Genomic DNA, 14,749 nt, shown 5'->3' on the forward strand with positions numbered 1-14,749 from the left:
AATCGTGGTGGACCCCAAGGACCAAGAGAAAACTGCCTTTACATGTCCATTTGGAGTTTTTGCATATCAGAGGATTCCCTTTGGGCTCTGCAATGCCCCTGCCACATTTCAAAGGTGTATGCTTTCCATTTTCTCTGATATGGTCGAAAAATTTTTAGAAGTTTTCATGGATGACTTCTCTGTTTTTGGTGATAATTTCAATGCTTGCCTAAACCATTTAACCCTTGTCTTGAAACGGTGCCAAGAAACCAATTTGGTTTTAAACTGGGAAAAATGCCATTTCATGGTACCCGAAGGGATTGTTCTTGGCCATAAAGTTTCAAAAAAAGGGATAGAGGTTGATAAGGCAAATGTTGAGATCATAGAAAAACTCCCTCCACCAATTAATGTGAAATCTGTTAGAAGTTTCTTGGGGCATGCCGGATTTTACAAAAGGTTTATCAAGGACTTTTCAAAAATAGCCAAACCTTTGAGTAATCTGTTAATGCTTGATAACCCTTTTGTTTTTGATGAAAATTGCCAGCACGCCTTTGAAACTTTAAAAAATAGACTCACAACAGCACCAATCATCACACCTCCAGATTGGGAATTACCTTTTGAACTCATGTGTGATGCAAGTGATCTTGCAATTGGTGCTGTACTTGGGCAAAAAAAGGGAAATTTGCATCATGTCATATATTATGCAAGTAAAGTGTTGAATGAGGCCCAAAGAAATTACACCACAACAGAAAAGGAATTGCTAGCTGTAGTCTATGCATTTGATAAGTTTAGATCATATCTAGTAGGATCCAAGGTTGTGGTTTACACTGATCATGCTGCACTTAAGTATTTGATGTCAAAGCAGGATGCTAAACCAAGACTCATCAGGTGGATACTACTCCTACAAGAATTTGACATAGAGATAAGAGATAGAAAGGGCACTGAAAATCAGGTCGCTGATCATCTGTCGAGATTACCACATGAAACAAGTCAAAGAGCATCCCAGCCCATAAATGAAAGCTTCCCAGATGAGTACCTACTGCAAATCCAGCAAGCACCTTGGTTTGCTGACATAGCTAATTACAAAGTGGGAAGGAAGATACCGCAAGAGTTCTCTAAGCAACAAGTGAAGAAGTTGATCAACGAAGCAAGGAAATTTTCATGGGATGAACCCTTCTTGTTCAAAAGGTGCTCTGATGGAGTAATCAGAAGGTGTGTTCCCGAAAGTGAAATTAGGGACATCTTGTGGCATTGTCATGGTTCAGCTTATGGTGGACACTTTGGCCCAGAAAAAACAGCTGCAAAAATACTGCAGAGTGGCTTCTATTGGCCAACTATCTTCAAGGATGCCAGAGAATATGTACACCAATGTAATGAATGCCAGAAAGCAGGAGGATTAACAAAAAGGAATGAGATGCCTCAAAACTTTATCTTAGAATTAGAATTGTTCGATCTATGGGGAATTGATTTCATGGGGCCTTTTCCTCCTTCTTATTCTTTTAGATACATCTTGGTAGCAGTGGAGTATGTCTCAAAGTGGGTGGAAGCCATAGCCACAACCACCTGTGATGCACAGATTGTCCTCCAATTTCTAAAAAAACACATTTTCACTAGGTATGGAGTGCCAAAGGGTCTTATTAGTGATGGCGGTAGCCACTTTTGCAACAAACAAATGGAGAAACTCCTCCACAAGTATGGAGTAATTCACAAAGTAGCCACACCTTACCATCCTCAGACTAATGGCCAAGCTGAACTTGCAAATAGAGAATTAAAGAAGATCCTAGAAAAAACAGTGGGAATCACAAGAAAAGATTGGGCTAGAAAGCTAGAGGATGCATTGTGGGCGTATAGAACAGCTTTTAAAACTCCTATTGGCAAGTCACCCTTCCAGCTATTGTATGGCAAATCTTGCCACCTCCCTGTAGAGCTTGAACACAGAGCTTTTTGGGCTACTAAACTCCTCAACCTTGATCCCCAAGCTGCAGGAGAAAAAAGGTTGTTACAATTAAATGAGCTGGATGAATTTAGACTGGAAGCTTATGAAAGTGCGAAGATATACAAGGAGAGAGCTAAGAAGTGGCATGACAAGAAGATCACAAAGAAGGAATTCAAGCCAGGACAACAAGTGCTCCTGTAGAATTCGAGGCTTAAACTCTTCCCTGGCAAACTGAAGTCTAAGTGGACTGGCCCATACTTGGTGACAAAGATTTTTCCCTATGGGAATATCGAACTATTAGATGAGGCAACAAAGAATCAATTCACAGTCAATGGTCACAGAGCAAAGCTGTACTTGGGAGGACAATGGGTTAAGGAAAAAGAGGTTCAACACCTACAGCCCTCTTAAAAAGAATTGAAAGGTGTCAAGCTAGTGACAATAAAAGAGCGCTTGTTGGGAGGCAACCCAACCTGAGGTAGTTTTCTTTTCATAGTTATTTCAATAAAAAGGTTAAATGATTGGTATGTATTGCAAGGAGCTAAGTTTGGTGTTTCACACTAAAACAATTTAAGGGAGAATAAAGGATTCTAAGTTTGGCGTTCCACCAAAATCTCATTTAAAAGCACATTCTCACCTTCTGCTCAAAGGGTTACTAGCTCCAAGTAATCTGATAAATCATTTAATCATTGTCTGTTTCTAGTTTTTAGTTTTATTATCTTTAGCAAAGACTTAGGCTTTCTCATATAGTTATGCATAAGAAACATGGCAAGGGACTAAGTTTGGTGTTCACACACCAAAGTAAGTTCAAACGCCTACAAGAAAGTCTTGCACACTAACCAGTCATCTAAGGGCTTGAGAAACAAGCAACTTCCATTAACACTACAGGAATTCAATCACTCTCTTGGGAGGACTATACACCATTAGCTGAGAGAAAGAAGAAGAAACCACCAAGAGGTTGTATTGTCACTTAACTCCATCAGCATTGAATTGCTCTAAATTGGAAGTGTGAATATGCCCATTTTAACAGTAACTGTTAGTGTAGTAATCTGTGCATCATTTATGTTTGTTTCTTTTAAAATAAGTAGGCTAGTTTATGTGTGTGCTTGTGTGTTTATTTTCACTTGACAAGAAGCATGTGTTGTCCCCTGCATCTTTAAATTCAATAAAAGAACAGTTTGAATGTGAAGCAAGATAATCTATGTTAGTTAGAAGTGGAATAAAAGTAAATGGTGGTAAGTGTGTGATTGTATAATAGCTCACTCTTAGTGAATAAAGAGCTAGGATATCTCCTTCTAAGTAAAGAAGTGGCCTACTGTCTAGGAATCTCAATTGAATTAAATTCCTTGGTTAGAAAGAAAAACAAAAAGAAGGAAAGAAGAAAAAGATAGCCAAAAAGTGGCAAAACAAAAGAAAAACAAAAAGAAACAAAGCTGGACACCAATAGCTTGAACCTTAAAATATATGCCTGTGATGTCTTTGTACTAGGATCTGCTTGGATTAGTAAGCTCTTAGGAGTGCCTCAACACTTGGTGACTTGGGTTAACTAACCCGGGATCATCAGCTGAAAGTCCACTATCAAGAGCAACCTAACTACAAGGCATTTAGTAGCCCAAAGAGGTGCTGGGCATCAATGTTTTAAGAAGGAATGTGAGCCAAGTGTCTATGGTGAATAATGTTTCAAGTATAAAGAAAAGAAAATGAACTTGCTACACATGACACTCAAATAAAGCTTATGAACAAGGTAATAGCCAAGGATAAAGGAATAATGAGAAGTCATAGCAGTATGTCACTTGAAGCTTGAAGGAGACTTTCTAGGCCTAGGAGTCAATAAGAAGTGAGTATTTGCATATCCACACAAAACCCCATGAACTATCAATAATACTCTGCTAGAATGAACTTCCTCTTCCATTTCATTCTTTCTTCTCAATAATTCATTTCTTGCTTGGGGACAAGCAAGCTTTAAGTTTGGTGTTGTGATGACAAGTCATCCTAGCCTATTTTAACTAGTCTTTTTCTTTTGTTTTCATTAGAATTATGCACTTTCTTGAGCTACAAGCAAGCTAATTGAGTAGATTTTCATGTTTCCCTTGATTGAACTAACCATATATGAATTTATGCCATTTCATGAGGTTTTATGCTATATTTGTTGCATATTATGAAAGAATGAATATCTCATGATTTTGAGCATAGCTTTGATGAGTTTGGTTGATTAATGATAGGTGAAGAAAGCTTGGAGAAAGGTTGAAGCAAAGAGAAATGGCTACGAGTGAAGAGAGGACAATGGAATAAGTGAAATTGAACCAGGAAGCAAGAAGTTAGCCCCAACGTTAGCCCCCTAACTTGGAGGCTAACGTTGGAACTTGAAATTTCCTCCCTGGCCATCCCACGTTTGCGCCAACGTTAGCCCCCTAACTTGGAGGCTAACGTTGGCACATGAATTCCTCCCTGGCCATCCAACGTTTGCGCCAACGTTAGCCCCCTAACTTGGAGGCTAAAGTTGGCACATGAAGACATAAGGGAGAAGGGCCAACGTTTGCGCCAACGTTAGCCCCCTAACTTGGAGGCTAACGTTGGCACATGAAAACATAAGGGAGAAGGGCCAACGTTTGCGCCAACGTTAGCCCCCTAACTTGGAGGCTAACGTTGGCGCCACTAGCATATAAGGGAAGGCCAACGTTAGGGTCAAAGTTAGACCCCTAACGTTGGCACCAACGTGCATACCAGAAAAATGTGTTTGCTGCTATGAAAAGTTGGAGCCAAAGTTAACTTTGGCTCAAACTTTTGGTCCAACTTTTGCTAACCTCAAAACCGGTTCAATTGGTTCACTTCGGTTCTTCTCCAAACTTCAAGAGCAATCAACCAAGGCCTCTTTCAACCCAATTCCACCAAGAGCAAAGGCCCAACTCAAGGCTTGAAGATCATTTGAAGAAAGTGTATAAATAGGATAGAATTCAAGTTCTTCGAGGAGCTTTCTTTTTGGAATTTTCATAATAGTTTTCGGAGAGCTTTAGTGAACTTTAATTTCTTTGCTTTCATTGCTTTCAATTTCATTTTACACTTGTCTTGGATCCTGGATTGGAGAATTGAAGAAATTCTGTTTCAATCTCAATCTTGGATCTCTGTTTCTTTACTGCTAATTGAATTTCATTTCCGGTTAATTGCTCTTCATCTCTTTTCTTTGCAATTTACATTTTCCTTGCAATTGTTCTTGTTGGATCTAGGAAGGCATTGAGATCTAGACTTGGTTTTCTAGTCTCTGGGCCCTGAGATCCAAATCCCCAATTTACATTCTGTTTCTTTCCTTTCTATGTTCATTTACTTTTCTGCTTCATATCCGGTTCAATCCCAATTCCCTTTCCCTCTTCTGTTTAATGCAATTCAACTTTTCTTTGTTTAAATTCTGCAAATCCATTCCCCAATTCCCTTTACAATTCCAGCTGTTTACATTTCTTGCACTTTAAGATTCCGTAATTTACATTTCTTGCACTTTAAGTTTCTGCTATTTAATTTCTTGTCCTTTATGTTTCAGCAATTTATTTCTTGTTCTTTTTACTTTAATGCAATTTAATTCTGCAAGTCACAAAACCATCAACCAAATCTTGATTCGCTTGACTAAATCAACCACTAAGCTAAAATTGCTCAATCCTTCAATCCCTGTGGGATCGACCTCACTCCCGTGAGTTTTTATTACTTGATACGACCCGGTACACTTGCCGGTTAGATTTGTGTGTTTTGGGTGAGATTTAATTTTCCTCCAAAATATCTCATCACCCGGGACCATCCAATTTTAGCCGGAATGCTGCCCAAATTTCTGTAAATTTTATTTGATATTCATTCATGTTTTGGTTTTGGCAATTTGAATTTGGCACTCCTCAGCTTTTACCAAACCAATTCATGAATGCACGGGCCAGCATTCTTATTCCTCTGTTTTCCCAGTTAATAAATCACATTATTGATGATTAGATTTCACCTTTCGCTATTTCTATATCTATATGAATCATCAACAACCTGCTATTTTTTGAATATGAGTTGACTGTTGCTTTAAATTGTGAAATTCTTGTTACCTAGAAACCAATCATCATGCCACTTACTCTGACTTTCTTTTTACTAACTCACTGATTTTCACTTTCTAACCTCTTTTTCAATTTTACCCACTTTTATCTTCCTAACTTCCCCCTCTGCTTCCTGACTAACTCTTTCAACTTTTTAACTCATGGCATAATTATTGTTGCTCCTACTTAACAAGTATTCCACTCATAAAATATTTTGGCTTGTGATTTCTCATCTAAGATTTTTACCTCCGAAACAATCCAAAATATACATTTCTTTAACTCATTTCATAATTCTACTCCTCCTTTGCCACTTTGTGCTTATCTTGTTATCTGCTACCTATTTTCCTACTTTTATTGTATCTTAGATTTCTGTTTTTCAGAATGTCTGACCCTCAAAGAAAGGGAAAAGGAAAGGCAACAATTGGCAAACAGAAAAGAGGTGAATCCTCTATGTCTATCCTGGAGATTATGCATGATGACTCCTAGCGGAAAAAGCACTTTACCCCGCAGGAGAAGGCTGACCAGCTCCTCCCTGCCAATGATCCAATTAAGTTTGCTAACCGCTACTGTGAGCTAAAGTATCCAGTGTTTGCTACCTCTAGAAATCTGTACCTGGAGAGGACTCTAAAAATTCCAGAAGAACTACAGCAATACACCTCCGATCACATCAAACAGAGAGACTGGTTCTTTTTGGAGAGAAACCTGACTGAGGTCAATGCTTCCTAGGTAAGAGAGTTTTACTGCAATTATTTCAAGACTTCCCTAGATGCAGTGCACCTCCAAGGGAAATAGATACTGGTCACTGAAGAGGCCATTGAGGATATTCTGCACCTTCAGCCTAAGTCAGATCAGCCTGACAGTTACCAAAAGGCTGAAGAGGATATGAGGTTTCTGAGATTCGACTGGGATACTGTCAAGGAGAGGATAGCCCTTGACCCTACTGTCCCATGGGTCATGGGTACGAACACCACAATGCCTAAAGGAATCAAGCTTATGTATCTGAATGATGAGGCTCGGCTCTGGCACCAGATCCTGAGCAACTTTGTTATGCCGAGCACTCATGAGACGGAGCTGCCTACCACTATGATCACACTTCTCTGGTGCGTTATGGAGAGTAAGGACCTGTATTTGCCACGATTCATCCGGCACTTTATGGCCAGGGTCCATATCAGAGGCACCCTTCCTTTTCCTTACCTGGTTACCCAGCTCGGCCGTCGAGCTGACATGCCTTGGGAGGATGCTGATGAGAAGCCACCTGCTACGGACTGCAGGAAGATTATCCCTCACAGCAGGAAGTTTCCGGATTTAGGCTATACACCTCAATTCCTCACCGCTTCTACTGAGACAGCCACACTTTCAGCTGCCCTCTCTTCTTCCACTGCTGCACCAGCCCCACCCACTGTACCTTAACCTACTCCTGAGCCTATTTACCATTTGGTGCATCAGCTCTTCGCCCACTTGGACTGTGTGGAGTGTCGCAACAAGCGACGCTATGAGCACCTTAAGTTGATGATCCGATCCGGCGGTGACATCCCCTCCGAGCCTGACACCCCTTCTGATACATCTGAGGCAGAGGCAAGCGCTCATGAGGAGGAGACACATGCGCCACAGCAGGAGGAGCCACATCAGATCTAGGCCGCAGATCCAGAGATTCCTATCCAGTCAGAGCCTCCACTACAGCAGACAGATCCTCCTACCCTCATCCAGTCTGCAAATCCTCAGGCCGCCACCGAGACTCCAGCAGCCCATCCTTCCAGTGATGACACTCCTTCACACCCAGCTTGAGTGAGCATCTCGGACGATGCTTTATTTTAAGTGTGGGGAGCTTGCCATCCCTGTCGTATTTCTTTTTGGTGAACCACTACAGACTCTTTCTATCTTATTTTATTTATTTTTTTGTACTTTTATCTTTATTTTTATTTTTCAGTACTTATACATTGTTCTTTTCATGTATTTTTACTCTATTTCTGCATTTTGCACCTTAGTTCATAATTTAGCCATTTAGTTTAGTTGCAATTCTAAATTTATTAGTTATAGAATATGTGGATTAATTAGTATAGTTTACCCTTTTAGCATATGATAGTTTGGTTTAAATTGAAAATAAAAAGGAAGTAAACTAGAGACTTTAACATAATAAAAAACAATCCACACACCTTGTATATATAGCATAACATGTTAGTTAGTTAACAACATTTCATCAAGGAGGAACACTAAAACTTTAAAGCCACCCAAAAAAAATTTACATTGAGAATAATGGGAACTCTTAATTTCTACTTGCATGACATGTATAACTGATATATGATTTTTGAGCTAGAGAACACACAGCCTGTGAGTTTTGAGCTTAATTGTATGGTTACATTCAAACGATAAATTTCATTCCTGTGTGTTTCGCCCTTCTTTTTATTCTGATGTTCTTTGCTTTGTTTTAATTTATATGTCCAATTATGGAGTATAGATACATACTAAGAGATGATTGAGGCCATCATTTGACTAATCAAGGATTCACTTATTAGCTCACTTAGCCTTATACATATACACTTGCCTTTACCTTAGCCCCATTGCAACCTTGAAAAAGACCTCATGATTTTTGTATGCCTATATTCTATAATTGTTGATTGGTTAGATTAAGAACAAAGTTATAGAAAGTAAGGATAAAAAGAAAAATAAAGTGATTAACCCAATAAACACTGAGTGACTATAGAGTAAACACAAAATCCAGTGAGGGTTCAATAGCTCATCACCATATATCTATGCTTGAATTGTTAATTGTCTTGCAAGTTTGAAAAATATTTTTACCCATATCAATTGTAAAAGTGCTTTAACATTATCTAGGGTTTGGCTATGTATATATGATTCCTTGAGAATGTGAACTAATTTAACTACATGTAAGTTTTATATACAAGTGAATAACAATTAGAATTGCATGATTCATTTAGGTAGTTGCATTTAGAATAGATTGCATTGCATGAGATTCCACCACTTTAACCTTACCTTATTCTTTATCTTGGATTTAGCATGAGGACATGCTACTGTTTAAGTGTGGGGAGGTTGATAAACCCATGTTTTATGATATATATTGTGCTCAATTTAAGTGATTTTTTTAACCCTTCACCCACTTATCCATGTAAATTGCATGGTTTTACTTTCCCTTCCTTATTATGTGATATATGTGAAATACATGTTTCCTATGCTTTGAAATTATTTATTTTAATTACCTTTTATTACCATTCGATGCCGTGATTTGTGTGTTGAGTAGTTTCAGATCTTCTAAGGCAGAAATGACTTAAAGGATGGAAAGGAAACATACAAAAATGGAAGGAAAGCACAAAATGGAGTTTTTGAAGAAACTGGCATCGATGCAAACGCATGGACGACGCGGTCGCATGCCCAACGCGAAAAGGCAGCGACGCAAATGCGTGACTGACGCGGACGCGCGCCATGAGCAGAACACAGATGACGCGACCGCGTGACCCACGCGGACGCGTGACAGACGCCACGCACCAAAAAATACAGAAAATGCTTCCAGCGATTTCTAAAACCTTTTTTGGCCTAGATCCAAGTCCAGAAGGCACAGATTAGAGGTTATAAAGTGGGGGAATGCATCCATTCAGGAGGGCGGTCTCCAATTATTCACTTTTCATAGTTTAGATGTAGTTTTTAGCGAGAGAGGTTCTCTCCTATCTCTTAGGTTTTAGGATTAGGATATCTTATTATTTCAAGTTAGTATTGCAACTCTTTATCAGGTACAATGTTCTTTTTTAATTGCTTTGACAATTTAATTTATGAACTCTTCCATGTTACATATGATTCTCTTAATTAATGTTATTTGAGGTATTTTAGTTTATGATTGCTTTCTTTTATTTATGTTACTGTTGCTTCCAATCTACAGATATTTTTATTCAAGTAAGTTTACTTCTTCCCTTTTGGCCTTGGTTAAGTAATTGGTAACTCATGAGTTATCAAACTCAACGTGATTGATAATTGTTGTCTTTGCTAATTGAATTGAACTTCAATAATTCCAGTCCTTTCTTAGGAATTGACTGGGACCTGAGGATCAAACTAATTGATCCACTTGACCTTCCTTTGCTTTAGTAAAGGCTAACTAAGTGGGATTAAAACTCAATTCTCATCACTATTGATAAGGATAACTAGGATAGGACTTCCAATTTCTCATACCTTGCCAAGAGTTTATTTTATAGTTATTTATTTATTTTATTTGTCATTTAAATTACTTGTTCTTTACTTTCAAAACCCCAAATTTACAAAACTCATAACCAATAATAAGAACATACCTCCCTGCAGTTCCTTGAAAAGACGACCCGAGGTTTAAATACTTCGGTTATCAATTTAAAAGGAGTTTGTTACTTGTGACAACCAAAACGTTTGTAAGAAAGGACTTTTGTTGGTTTAGAACCTATACTTGCAACGGGAATTTATTCTGAAATCTAGACCACGCAAAAGTTTGTCTCTTCAGTAGTCAGGAAGGCCATGCATCGAATGGCATCCGAGGCGTCAGTGAGGTACATTCTGCTTCTGAAGTTGCTGAGATGATGGCTTAGGTCCGATGTGCCATCGTATAAGATCATATCAGGAGCTTTGAAGTCCTTTGGAATTTTAGCTTTCATGATTTCTTTGGTTAATGGGTCTTGATCTCTGTGGGAGTTGTCATCGCGATTGGATTGAACTGTTTTAGCTTTGAGTTTAGCCTCGAGCTTTAGGAGCTTGTCTTCCAGCTCTCGGCGTCGTCTAGTTTCTCTCCGGAGGTTCCTTTCGGCTTTGCGCTGGTGTTCGACTTCTTTTTTGTGCTGTTTGAGACGTTCCTGTTAAGCTTGTAGGGCATCCAGAATTTCTGTATTTAGTGAATGCTTATCTCCGTTTGGTTGAGACGTATCTTTTAGTGTGATGTTCGCGTTCTTATGCAGCATTCTATTTTCCAAATCAGAGTCGTGGTCGTTGTCAAGGTTCCCCGGCAATGGCGCCAATATTCTGATGGTTACCTAAAACTGAAGGTCGATCTCGGATGAGATCTGCTATGGTGGCCAGAGCTGACGTGTCTGACCTGATGTAACTGGCTTTTAGCAGGTATTTTGTATAAACTTAGAGTATAAGTTATACCTGGGTGCTCAAGTGTATTTATTGTAGTGTGGACTGACCTTTCTAGATAAGATAAGTTAATTATCTTATCTTATCTTTAAGTGAAGTCATCTTATCTCTAAGGGGAACCGCCTTTATCTTTCTAGGCTTTAGCTGCCTTTAGATTGGGCTGTGTCCCTTCGTTTGGGCCTGCTTGGGCTTCTTATGGCGATTTGGCTAAACTCTTTAAAGAAGAGGTCGGAGGACCTGACCTGAAGAGGTCGGTCGCTTTATCTTCAGTCAGCCTGGGTCGGATAGCTCGACCCAGGGTATGAACACATACCTTGGCCGATTCCTCTCTAAGCCACAAATGCCATAAATTCTCTTCTCCACAAACCTTAAGTTCTTCACATCAACTCAACCAGCTTGCATCCACCACAACTTTGTTCCAGTTCACCACTTTGACTCTAATTTCATATGAATTTAATCTAACACCACACAATTTCATACATAGCCACAATTTCATTACCTAACCTTATAAAATCAAAAATTCACAAAGGATATAAGTTCCTCAGCTTACCTATGGACGTTTGGGATAAAATCCGGTGATTACGCGCTGCTAGAGTTCACCGAAATGATCAAATTTACATAATTCCTCAATACCAAAATCTAAAATTTTCAAAATTGAAAATAGAAGAAGGCTGGGTGAAAAATTGTCAATTTCTTACCACTTTGTTTAGATGGTTTTGAAGAGAATTCTGAGACAAACGCGTGGTCGTTGATGGCTTGTCAATTGGAGTTGCAGATTGAAAGTTATGATGGGTTGAATTTGGAAGTGGAGTTGGCTAGGGTTCTCCCCCCCCCCCCCCCCCACAATCTCTCTTCTTCTCAGCATGAAACAAAGGAAATGAAGGAGAAGAAGGCTTTTTTTGCCTTATATATGTTAGGCCTTGGGCCCAATATAGGCCCAATTTAATTGGTTCGGCCTGTTGGCCTGATTTTGGACCAAAATCCTTAAAATTAGTGTCAAGATTCATATTTTAAATATTAATTACCGAAGTATATATTCTACCAACCTAATAAAAATTTTCACCATCGAAAATATCAATCCCCACAAAAGTAGATGAGAGTGGTTCTCTTTTAACTCAACTCACAGTTTCCCCAACCTTTTGCCAATCTCCACAACACCTTGTATCCCGCGCTCCTCCTCCTCATCGTAGTAGTCCTAATGTCTTCACAATCACCGCGCTTTCACTGCCGCACTTTGGTTCATTTTTTGTTAAGAATTTGATTATTTGCCCCACACCAACTTAAATCTCCTTAAACTCTGCATGCTCTAACGATAATACCCTACTCGGCACAATTCAGTTTGGTTCTAAGTTTAACACTAAGCTTGACGTTTTCAGTCTTAAATTGTTATTCTTGTCATTAACTAAGAATAAATGCAGTGTTCCAAAATCATATACTATAATTACCTCAACCCTATTGTTGCGATCGATCTTTATCCTGATTCCTTCCACATGGACTGGGATAGTCCCTAACCAGATGCCCTGGTAACCTACACCGGTAACACAAACCTAGTCCGTTCTTGTGCTGCTTATCAGCATAGTAGCTCCCATTTCTCTTGAAGTTCTGTCCCCTTGGTGCTAAAGTTTTGCCTTGATCTTTCTCACGGAATTCCAAACGATCATTCCTTGCTATCACAATCTTTCTCGAGCACTCCTCTACTAGTCAGCTCTTGTTAACTAGCTCAGGAAAGCTTCTATTCTACATTAGGACCACAAAGCTCATAATGTCATCTCGGAGTCCACCCTCATATTTGATACATTTTTACTCCTCATAGCCTTCTAGAACACCTTGGCAAACTCTCGAAAATTGACATAGCTCCTGAAACTTGTTGATGCTTTCAGCTACAGTCATTGAGCCTTGCTTCGGTTGCATCAGCTCTAACTCTTTAGCCGCCCTAACCGAGTTCTTCGCTTCCAAGATATTCCAGAATCCTCAACAAGGTGCCTCTCGACCTACATCTTAAAAATAGTAGAATATGTATGGAATGAGAACCGGGGGTTCTCGGCATAGTAAAGGTGCCTACAAAGATAATATATAAGGTCCCAAGAAAGTCAAAGGCATTTCTAGAACTCCGACACATAAATCAAACCTAAAATTTATTCTAAACCAGAAATCTCGATATTCTATCTAAGGAATTCTAACTCTAATCTAACTATTCACTTCCCGTTGCCTTTAAATCTCACAACCACTATATATAAAACAACCCTCATCACACCTCCACCACATGAGGGGTCTCTCAGAAAATAAACACATACAAAATAGACAAAGAAAGCACAAGAATAAATAGCAGTTACTACAAATAGATCAGATAGCAATTAACTACAGATAAGCAATTAGGCAAGCCAAAATAGAGGCAAACTCATACAAAACATTCAAATGCATAAGAGAAGTGCCTAATCCTACCAGCTATGAGCTTACGTGTTGGTTAAACTGCCAGAACCCAACACACCTAATAGCTAACTCGGATATTGTCTCTAGGTTATACATCCCCCAGAGAATCATAATCAAAGGAGAGTGCCTTTCCACCTTCTCCTGGAGATATCACGAAGGAATGTGCCTTTCCACATCGAAGGAGTATGCCTTTCTACCTTGCAATCAGAGAAAAATGTGGAAAAAAATAATACAAAGGAGTGTGTCTTTCCACCTTTCCCATATCTATCACGCATTGAGCAAGCAAAACTATGCCACCATTCTTGCTAGGCAATCAATAAACTTTCCATTCACAGTCACAAATCAAACCTCATCATTCTCAATTTTGTCTCATTCATCACTTTTAATATCTTATCATGTTAATCATTCACTTCTCAAATCTCCTTCAATACCAATCCTACCTTCCTTAACATACTTACCCTTACTCTGTAGCCTAAAACCTGGTTATTGGACCTTAAACAGAATTTCAGAGCTTTGGAAAAATCAGAAGAATGGTTGATAGTTCAAAAATTGTGAATTTGTAACAAAACGGTGGTTTCGGAGGGTTACAAGCTTGCTGGGAAGGTCGAACAGTTAAAAATAAGGTTTTAGTAAAAATAGGGCGCCGTGCGTACGCACGCACCAGACGAACTTCCTTTCGTGTGCATACGCATCATAGTGTACGTACGTATAACTTACAAAATCCCCAAGATGTGCATACGCATACCCCCTCATGCGTATGCACGTGTCTCATCAGCGCTCTGGTCTTTGCATGTGCACAACAATGTGCGTACACACGCAACCAGAAATTTTGGTTTTCTGCAAAATTGTGTTTTTAAATCCAAACTTTAAACGCGCATAACTTTTTTGTTAAATTGTTTTTAGTTCATTCTTCGAACATTATAAAACTTCACGGATATAATTTTCATTCAAACTAAGTTTCACAAAATTTGGGGGTCTGGAAGCTGTGTTTTGGCCCACCGAAGTTGGTAAAAATTATATTTTTACCAAAAACTCAAACCTCAAGTTTTCCAAACATTTCAATTTAACAACCAACCAAATCTTAACCAAATCCATCTCAAGCCTTCTCATGATCGCCAAACACTATTCCATAAATTCTCAATTATTTTGTTACCCAAGGATACCAATATTTCATTATCAACTCAACATCAAAATCATCGTATATATGTGCATAAACAACAATGGCATTAAATTTAACCACTTCACTATG

The sequence above is a fragment of the Arachis ipaensis genome, chromosome B5 (genome assembly GCF_059453495.1).
Source record: "Arachis ipaensis isolate K30076 ecotype BB chromosome B5, ASM5945349v1, whole genome shotgun sequence".
Taxonomy (NCBI): domain Eukaryota; kingdom Viridiplantae; phylum Streptophyta; class Magnoliopsida; order Fabales; family Fabaceae; genus Arachis; species Arachis ipaensis.